This window comes from Trichosurus vulpecula, chromosome 3, assembly GCF_011100635.1.
Source record: "Trichosurus vulpecula isolate mTriVul1 chromosome 3, mTriVul1.pri, whole genome shotgun sequence".
NCBI classification, from domain to species: Eukaryota; Metazoa; Chordata; class Mammalia; order Diprotodontia; family Phalangeridae; genus Trichosurus; species Trichosurus vulpecula.
The window spans coordinates 412,435,783-412,445,068 of record NC_050575.1 but is presented as its reverse complement, the minus strand read 5'-3'; the positions used below and the strand labels follow the sequence as shown (position 1 = coordinate 412,445,068).

The 9,286-nt window shown below is 53.0% G+C and overlaps 1 pseudogene; it reads left to right on the top strand.

Annotated features, from left to right (window-relative positions):
• Positions 1–6,850: 6,850 nt before the first annotated feature.
• On the top strand, positions 6,851–7,563 carry LOC118842784 (annotated as a pseudogene).
• The last annotated feature ends 1,723 nt before the right edge of the window (positions 7,564–9,286 follow it).

The following is a 9,286-nucleotide window of genomic DNA, read 5'->3' as shown; positions in this document are numbered from 1 at the left end:
TGGTCCGCAGCAGGCTCTAGCACAGCAGCCCTCCTGTTTGTCCCCCTCCCTTTGCCCCAGCCCCCTCATCTGCCTGTCCAGGGACCTCCCAGAGTGGGCAGGGTCCCAGGGAGGCTCCTACAGCCCTTTCCACCAAGGAAGGGGACAGTTAAGCAGAAGTAATGAAGCCCTTAGAAGGCCCCAGCCAGCCCAAGACAATCCATCAGCTCTGTTCAGGTGTAGGGTTGTGCTGGGACAGGATGGACACCCCTCAGACTGGGGAAGAAATGACTGGGGAGTCTGGACTCTGCGCCTCAAGCATGCCAGTCTGGAGCAGGGCAGAGACAGTGACTGGGAATATGGCCCTTCTTGTCCTCTTTCAGGGAGGGTGTCCCCCTGCCACGACTGGGTGCTGGAGATGTGGCCCCAGAGGACTAACATTTCTGTGGCCCTGGCAGATGACCTGGGAGGTGGGGAGAGTCAGGATCATTAACCCTTTCATGGAGGAAGAAAATGAGGTCCCAAGGAGGGTCCCCAGGAGCTAGGCTGCAGACCCAGTCCTTTTGCCTGCCTTCTTCTCTGTGGTGGGGGGAGGGGCGAAGGGGGGTGCCTCTCAGACATCAGAAACAGCAAATGCTCCCGACGCTGATGAACATTCCACATCCCTGTGGGGAGTCTTGGCTCCTTAGCTCTCTGGCGTGATTAATCCTGTGGATGTCCTATGCAGTGATCACCTGGGCCCTCTGCATGGGGCCCTGATCGAGAAGGGGAGAAGGGAGGGGAGGATGGAATGGAGAGGAGGACAGAGGTGGGGATGGAGGGGGGAAAGGCAGGGAGGATGGAATGGAAGAAGGAGGGATTGGAGAGGAGGGTGGGGGGGTGGAGAAGAGCACAGAGAGGGGGATGGAAGGGAGGAAAGAGGGGTAATGGAGGGGAAGACAGAGAGGATGGAGGGGAGAACGGTGGGGAGGGCTCGTAGGGTGGGGAACTGCAGATTTTTAAGCCCCACTTCCCACTCTGCTCCCCTCATCAAGGACATCACAAAATAGCTATGGGTGAGGGATTGCAGACAGTGGAGGCCCTAGAAAATAACCAGAGGGAGACCTCCAGGCCTGAGGCATGACTGGGCACCAATGGAAGGCAAAGGTGAATTCGAGTTGGCAAAAGGCGCCTCCCTCCCTTACTTGGAGAGGTGGGGGCCTATGGGTATGGAGTGTCGTAGACTGTCAGCTATCTTGCTTAACCATTTTCTTTGTAAACCTTTGTTCCAGAAGAAGGCTCACTGGTTGGGGAGAGAATGGGGACATTTAAAATGGCTGTGAGAGATCAATCTTCTGTGTGAACCCTCATGGACCCCAAGATCTAGTGGGATAAGGGCATGTTTACATATCCCTGGGGTCTCATGGTGGCCCTTAGGAAGGACTGGGGGGGTGCCAGGGAGGTGTCCCACTGGGAGCTGGGAGGCATTAGGGAGGGTTTCACAGAAAAGATGCCAGGCAGAATTACTGAAGGACCCTGGTAGAGGTAGCTGGAGGGACAGGCCACTCCAGGCAGGGGAGGAGCCAGTAAAATCCCAGAGTCAGGAAATCCTGGGGGCTTGGAACACCAAGTACAGGAGGGAGACTTGAGTGAATGGTGTGCATGGGAGCATTTCCTGTGGACTGCCCAGAGATCTCCCTCTGAGAGGCTACAACTCCCTCCCCAGGGGCTGCCCCAGAGTCTCTGGCAGTGGCGCTGTCTCTCCCTCCCCTCCCCCCAGAGTCTCTGGCAGCGGCCATGTCTTTCCCTCTCCCTGGGCTTGGGGTAAACTTCATGGTTTGTCACAGAGGGCAGCCCAAGTCTCCTTTCTGAGCGCCTGAGGTTGCCCCACCCTATTTGGCACCTCCTTCCCTCTGTCCCCAATTTCCCGGGCCCCCCACCAGTGCCCGCCTCAGCTGCCTGGTGACCTGCCAAGGAACACAAATCCTGGGAGTGAAAGGCTGGATGAGAGGCCTGGGCCCTGCCTGGCCTGGGGGAGGGAGCTGAGAAGGAGGACAGAATGTACAGCCCCCAGTGCAGGAGGCACAGGGTGGGGGAGGTGAGAGGCCCAGACTGGGGTTAGGAGATGTGGGGTCTAGCCCACGTTCTGCCTCTTCTGTACTCATTCCCCAAGCCACCATCTGCTCCCTTCCTCTGAAAACAAATTCTTGGTGCTGAGCTCTGGTCATTCCCTACTACCTGTTATCAGTGGCCCTCTGCAATCATTGCCCTGGTACAAAGCCCCGTGGCTCCGCCCTAGTTACAGCCATGCCTGCGGCCTCAGATGTGCTCTCCAGGGATTGTGCCTGTGCCTAGAGTAGGGGGAAGGTTGAATCAAGAAATCACTCTCCCCACTCCACTTAGACTCTCCTACCTCTGGTCTCTCCCTTCTCCAATGAATACTGCACCGCTAATGAAATAATCTTCCTAAGGTACAACTGAGACTTGTTACTTCTCTGCCCAGCGGCCCTTGGGGGTTTCCTGTGGCCTTCTGAAAAAAGCCCAAACTCCTAATCGTGGCATTCAAGGCCCTCCCCTGTGGACATTAAATGCGGCCACAGGTCTGCCTCGGTGCCTGCTTGGGTGTTGGACTCTCTTCAGGAAAAAAGACTCTCCTTTTTCAAGCGTAGCACAGGGGTCACCTGGCTCAGCACCAGGGCTCCTGGCCCCTAGGGGAAAGCTGATGTCCTCTTAAGCGCAGGCCCACTGAAGAGGTGGTAGCCCGGGGGCCCTCCGGTCCTGCAGGGAAGCTCCGCCTCGATGCTAATCTCTGCCCGCCCTGAATGGAACCTTTTCGCAGCCTACATTCATTAGGTCGGATCAGATATTCAGAGACTTGTGAGCCGAGAAAATCACGCAGGGAGGTTTCTTGGAACAGAACTTACCACTTCATTAACATCCCGCCGGGTTCATTTATTAATTGTTCACTGTCAAAGGGGCAGAAGAAACCTCCCTGGGAGGACTTCTCATGTTAGCTGCGCAGCCACTAAGTGCTGAAATGTGAAAGTACAAATTTGTCTCCCAGAGGAGAGAGGAGGCGGCGGCTGCTAGGAAGATCACTGGCCTGGGGGTCAGGGGGCCTGAGTTCCAATCCTACTCTTCCTCTTCGTCCATCTGAGATCTCAGGCCTCAGTTTCCTCACCTGCAAAGCGGGGCTGTGGAAGTGGCCAAGGTCCGAGCTTCCTTCCGCTCCGTGGGGGTGTATCATATCTAAATAAAAAAGGGCGTGTGCACTGTGTGGTTGGAATGTAATTGGGGTGGTATGGTTGGCTATTGGCAGATTCATGGGGATTCATTCATTTTATGAGAAATATGTAATGCGCCTCTTGTCTCTTAAGGTGGAGGAGACAAGCCCTGGGGCCCATGGCCCTCTCCTGGGGTTACCAGGCTGGTGGAGCGGGGAGAGGATACATTAGGGAAAGTTTACCTGGAATACCTCGAAGTCTCTTGCTAGGGGCAGCTAGGTGGCGCAGTGAGTACAGCACCGGCCCTGGAGTCAGGAGGACCTGAGTTCAAATGTGACCTCAGACACTTGACACACTTAATAGTTGTGTGACCTTGGGCAAGTCACTTAACCCCAATTGCTCTGCCTTCCCCCCTCAAAAAATGTGACCTCATACAATTACCAACTGTGTGACCCTGCACAAGTCATTTACTACTCTGCCTCAGTTTCCTCATCTGGAGAAGGACCCCCAAATGGGGTCACAGAGAGTTGGACACAACTGAACAAAATGCTGAAGGACAAGATGGAGAAGGGTCCCCCTGCCCCATAAAATAGAGACACCGGACTCACAGGGCTCTAAGATCCTTGCTGGCTCTAATTCTCTCACCTTGTAATCAGTCCTCTGTGGTCTGGAGGACAGTCCAATTAAACAGGTTCAGACTTGGACCCCAAAGTTGTCATGCATGTTTGCTTGTGGAAGGCCCCAGTGATCTATGCCTGCAGTCATGCGGTACTTACTATTTTTCCCAATGGGCTGGAGAAAGGTATCAATTCACCCAATTTTCCAGCTGATGCCAAGTTAGAACGGATAGTTAATGACTGTCGGAGTCAGGATCCAGCTGGAGAGCCTTGGGCTGAATTTGGGGAGATAATATTTGCTAGGGAACAATTCTTCCTCTTGGGCTCAACCAGCCTCCTTCACAAGTGCAGGATGGGGCAGGGGCAGCTGAAGAAGAGTTCTCCTGAAGAAGATCTAGGGGTCTGAATAGACTACAAGTTCCCCATGAATTAGCAGTATGACATGGAAGCCAAGAAAGCAAATGTAATCTTGGGATGCACTAAGAGGGGCCAAGCTTCCAGTCAATAAGTCAGCAAGAAACATTTATGAAGTACCTACTGTGTACCAGGCATGTAGCAAGCATTTATTCCAGGGACGAGGAGGTCAGAGGCCCGCTGTCTCCTGCATGGTCAAACCCCATCAGAGGGCCTTACTTTCTGATCTGGACAGTCTATTTCAGGAAGGATTCAGGCTGGAGAGCACCCCGAGAAAGGCAGCCAGGATGATGATGAGGGACCCTGTGTTTTTGCCATTTGAGAATCAGCTGAAAGATCTGGGGACATTGAAGACAGAGGAGGGGCATGAGGGCTGCCTTTGGCATAGTAAGGGCTGTTGTGCGGCAGAGGGATCCATCTTGGTCTGCTGGTCCCAGAGGGCAGGACAGGAGCCGCAGGGATGCTGAGAACAATTTGGACCCAATGTCAGGAGAGCTTCCATCTCCCAGGAACTGTCCCTGAGAGGAATGGGGTGCCTGGGGAGGGAGTGGGAGCCCCTCAGGGTCTACCAGCAGAGGCAGAAGGGCCACTGGTCAGTCACATAGCCCCTCAATTAGCATTGATTAAACACCTACTGCATGCCAGACACTGTGCTAAGGGCTGAGGATTCAAACAAAGGCAAAAGACAGTCCTAGCCTGTCTAACAGACGAGACAGCACGCAGACATCTAGGTTCAAACAAGATGTAGATAGAGACACTGGGGGTGGCCTCAGAGGGAATGCACTAGGCTTCCTGTAGGAGGTGAAATCTTAGCTGATTCTCGAAGGAAGCAAAGATGGGGAGGGAAGAATCCTCGCCTCTGTGAATTCCAGGCATGACACATTCAGGGCAAATGCCTAGAGTCTGGAGATGAGCATCTTGTTCAAGGAACAACCAGGAGGTTCATGTCACTGGATTGCACAATGTTCCTGGAAGGTAGGAAGAGGCAAGTTAGGAAGGGCTTTGAAAGCCAAAAAAAGGATTTTACATTTGATCCTGGAAGCCATAGGGAGCCAGTGGAGTTGGAGTGGGTGGGGGGGAAGTTGTGTGGCAGGAGATGGGGGAGGAGTGACATGGTCAGACCTACACTTTAGGAAAATTCCTTTGGGGGTGGTTGAATGGAGGAGGGACAGAAGAGGGGCAGACCCCGCCCCTCCCTAGTAGCTGCTGCCCCCGTCCAGGCCTGAGGTGATGAGAATCTGCACCAGGGGGTGGCTGTGTGGGGGGAGAGATGTTGTGAAGGTAGGATCGACAGGACTTGGCAAGGATTGGATGTGGGAGGTTAGAAAGGGACGGGGAGTCAAAGACGACATCCAGGTTGGGAGCCTTGGGGACTGGGAAGAGGGTGGAATTCTAAACAGTCACAGGAAGTTTGGAAGAGAGTGGGGGTTGGGGGGAAAGATCATGAGGTCACTCTTGGACGTGTCGAGTTTAAGATGTGCCTGGGACATCCTGTTTGAGATGTCCAGCGGGCAGCTGGGATAGCAGAGGTCAGGAATGCTGTTAGGGATAAGGAAGTCCAAGAGTCATCTGCAAGGAGTCAATGAGATCACTGAGTGAAGTAGGACAAAGGGAGGAGAGAAGAGGGCCCAGGACAGAGCCCTGAGGGACCCTGAGGATTAGTGTGAGTGTGATGTCAATGAAGATCTAGCAAGGGAGAGTGAGGAGTGGTCCGAGAGGGAGAAGAAGGAAGGGTGTCACTGAGACCCAGAGAAGAGAGAGGATCCAGGATGAGAGGGTAACCAGCAGGGTCAGAGGCTGCAGAGAGGCCAGGGAACATGAGGATGGAGAAAAGGCCACTGGAACTGGCCCCTAAGGGATCATTGGTCACTCTGCAGAGAGCAGCATTGGGGGAAGAATGAGGTTGGAAGCCATATTATGAGGGCTTAAGAACAAAGTGAGAGGAGAGAAAGTGGAGATACACAATGTAGACTTAGCCTTCCCAAGGTCAGCCAGAAAAGGGAACAGAGATATAGGATGATAGTCAGCAGGGACAGAAGGATCAGGGGAGGGTGTTTTCAGGATGGGGGAGACATATTTGTAGGCAGGAGGGAAGGAGCCAGTAGAGGGAGAGATCAAAGATAAGAGAAATGGGGGATGACGGGAGCAGCCTGCTAAAGGAGACAGGATGGAAGGGGGTCTCTGAGCAGGCAGAGGGGTCAGCCTTGGTCAGAAGTAAGGCCCCCTCCCCACAGGAGGCAGGGGTGAAGGAGGAGAGAGGGGCAGAAGGCCCTTTTGGAGCCCATCTCCTCCTCCAGTGTGTTCACTCTGTCCCCTACCTTTTTGTCATTGAAAATGGGATGAATGTTTTCCCATGTCAGCCTTTATCCAAATTATTGATAACAACACTTAAGAGCACAGATCCCTGAGGCATGCCACTGGAGACAATGGGCATTGGCACATTGACGATGAACCCTGAATGACTCCTCTTCGGGTCCAGCCATCCAACTAGGTCTGAGCCCATCTAGATCTTCATCTTTGCCACAAGAAGAAGACGAAACACTTGAGCAAAAGCTTGGCTAAAATCTACCTCCACTCTCCCACGGTTTTCCTCTTGTCTACTAATCCTGTCCACAAAGGAAGGAAGGTTAGCTAGGCATGGCCATGGCCATTTCTTCGATGGAGGCTGCCCTTTTGTAAGATTAATGGAAAATAAGATCTTCCCTGCTCATCAATAGGCTCATGTGGAGCCTATTAAGGGAAGCTTGTTTGCCTATAGGAACACTTACACACCTTTCGTCGATTTCTAACTAGGCACTGAGTCAGGGGGGTTCTGGCTCTGGGCCTATTAGCTGAAAGAGTATATATTCTGAGAGGTGAGCTTTTGCTTTGGGGGCTCGCTTATGAGAAGGACATTGTGCTTCCCTGGTCGAGACTCTGAGTGGTTGTGTGCTCAGAGATCACTGACTGCTCAGTGGTAAAGCCTTTCTTGATCCAGTGGTGAATGTGAAGTGTATATATATCCACGGATGGAGCTGAAAAAGAAGCTGTTCCACCAGCGCCGGGTGCTGAGACGGGAGCGGTGGCGGCAGCACTGGGTGGTCGAGGTGGTGGTAGACAAGGGGCTCATTACTCACCATCATCTCTAGAAGTGGGCATCCAGCGCCCAGGCCAACATGACCTTGTCTGGGAAGAAGAGAAGGAAACTTTTGCAACAGATTAGGCATACCCAGAAGGAGAAGGCTGCCATGGAGGTAGAAGCTCCCCCGAAGCCAGGCAGGACCACTGAGGCACAGCCTAGACAACAGAAGAAAAGGAAAACTGGAGTTATCCAAGATGTGGAGCTGGAAGACCTAGAAGCTGACAGCTGAGCCCAGACAACCTCTCAAGAGGCCATCCCTTCAGTTAGGACAAGGAGGCAGAGCCCCATAATTATAGGCTTTTTAAAAAGTATATGTAGCAGTTTTGCTTTGATTGAGGTAGTAGAGCCCTTTGTGTTGGTCTTCATTTCTCTGTATTTTTTTCTGTTTAATTAAAGAAGATTGTTTACCCCTGAAACAGCTATCTTTTCTTAGTAAAGCAGATCTAAGAACCTGCACTGGCAGCCATCCCGTGTATGCCAGTGTGGTTGCTGTTACACCTTTCCAGAGGTTCACCAACCTTCTCTTTACTATGACTGAGTTTAAAATTGTCCCAGGAATCAAAGCCAAGCTCACTGGCCTCAAGTTCTTGGATTCTGTTTTCTTCCCTTTTTGGAAACCTGGAAAAATATTTGCCCTTTTCCACTCTTGTGGTTTCACCTGTTTTCGGCAGTCTTCTAAATGTTGCTGACATTGTCCCCACTAATGGGAGGAGGAGAATGTTCTTGGTGGAGGGAACTGTGTGAGCCCCATAGTGGGGAGAGAGCTCAGTGGGTTCAAGGAATAGGAATTATCTCAGCTTGATGGGAGCATAGAAGAACTGAAGGTAATCAAACTGGGAAATAGGCTGGCTTGGGATGGTGGAGGGCCCTGAATGCCAGTTCAAGGCGTCAGTGCCAGAGTAAGGATTACGGCTTTATTCAGTGGGCATTGGCCCTGAATGCCAGGCTAAGGGCTGTGGCTTTGTTCACCCACACCCTCCAGCCTGAAAGGGTCACCAGATCCCAGGTCTAGAACCGGAAGGGGCCTCAGGTGACATGTAGTCCAGTGCCCTCATTTCACAGAGAAAGCCACTGAGATCCAGAGAAGAGAACATAGCAGAGACAGGCTGTGAAGCCAGGCCCTTGGACTCTAAGTCCAGAGCTCTGGCCCCCTTCACTGTACTCTGCTTTCCTCCAGTGCCTCCCCCAGGACCCAGGGAAGACTCGCAGGCTCCTGCCCATGGTCCCAGGGGCTCAGAGGTGGCCCTGATCTCCCGGCACAGCCAGTTATGCTCCTGGGAGCAGGATAGGAAGGCTCCCCACCCCCCCAACCTTCCCTTGCCCTGGCTTCTGTCCCAGTGATAGCTGGGCTGAAGAATGCAGGCGGCCCTTGTGACCTCCAGGTCAGCCTGGTGGGGGGAGTGGAGGGTCTATTTTAGGAAAGACTTCACGGCTGCAGACAGAAAACAGGGGTCAGGAGAGTAAAAGTCTGCCATACAAGGGTCCTTTGGAGGACCTAGAGTAGAAAGGGAGATGGTGACGATTGCAAGGATTTGTCCTATGGAAGGGCAGTTAGGTTAGGGCAGAACCATTTTATTGTAGCTATGATGAAAACCTCACAACCACCAGAGCTTTCCAGCCATGAAACAGGTAGCTCAGAGGTAATGAGCCAAGGCTGGGTGACTTCCTTTCAGGGAAGCTACAGAGGGAGACTAGACTAGACCTGATGAGGTTGCGCCCAGCTCTGAGATTCCCCAATTTCACACTTAACCCCAAAGGAGCCAGCTGTAGCCTGGGGCATGTCCAAGGCTCCCTCTGAGACTACAGGGAGTCAAAGAGAGCCAGGCCAAGTCTTTTGGCTATTCTGGGGGTCAGCTGGGAGGTAGGGGGCCCCTTGGCCTCTACCAGGTCACGTGAGGTGCTGAGTGTACAACCATCCCACAGAGGCAACCTCTGTTCTCTGGCTGGGCCTG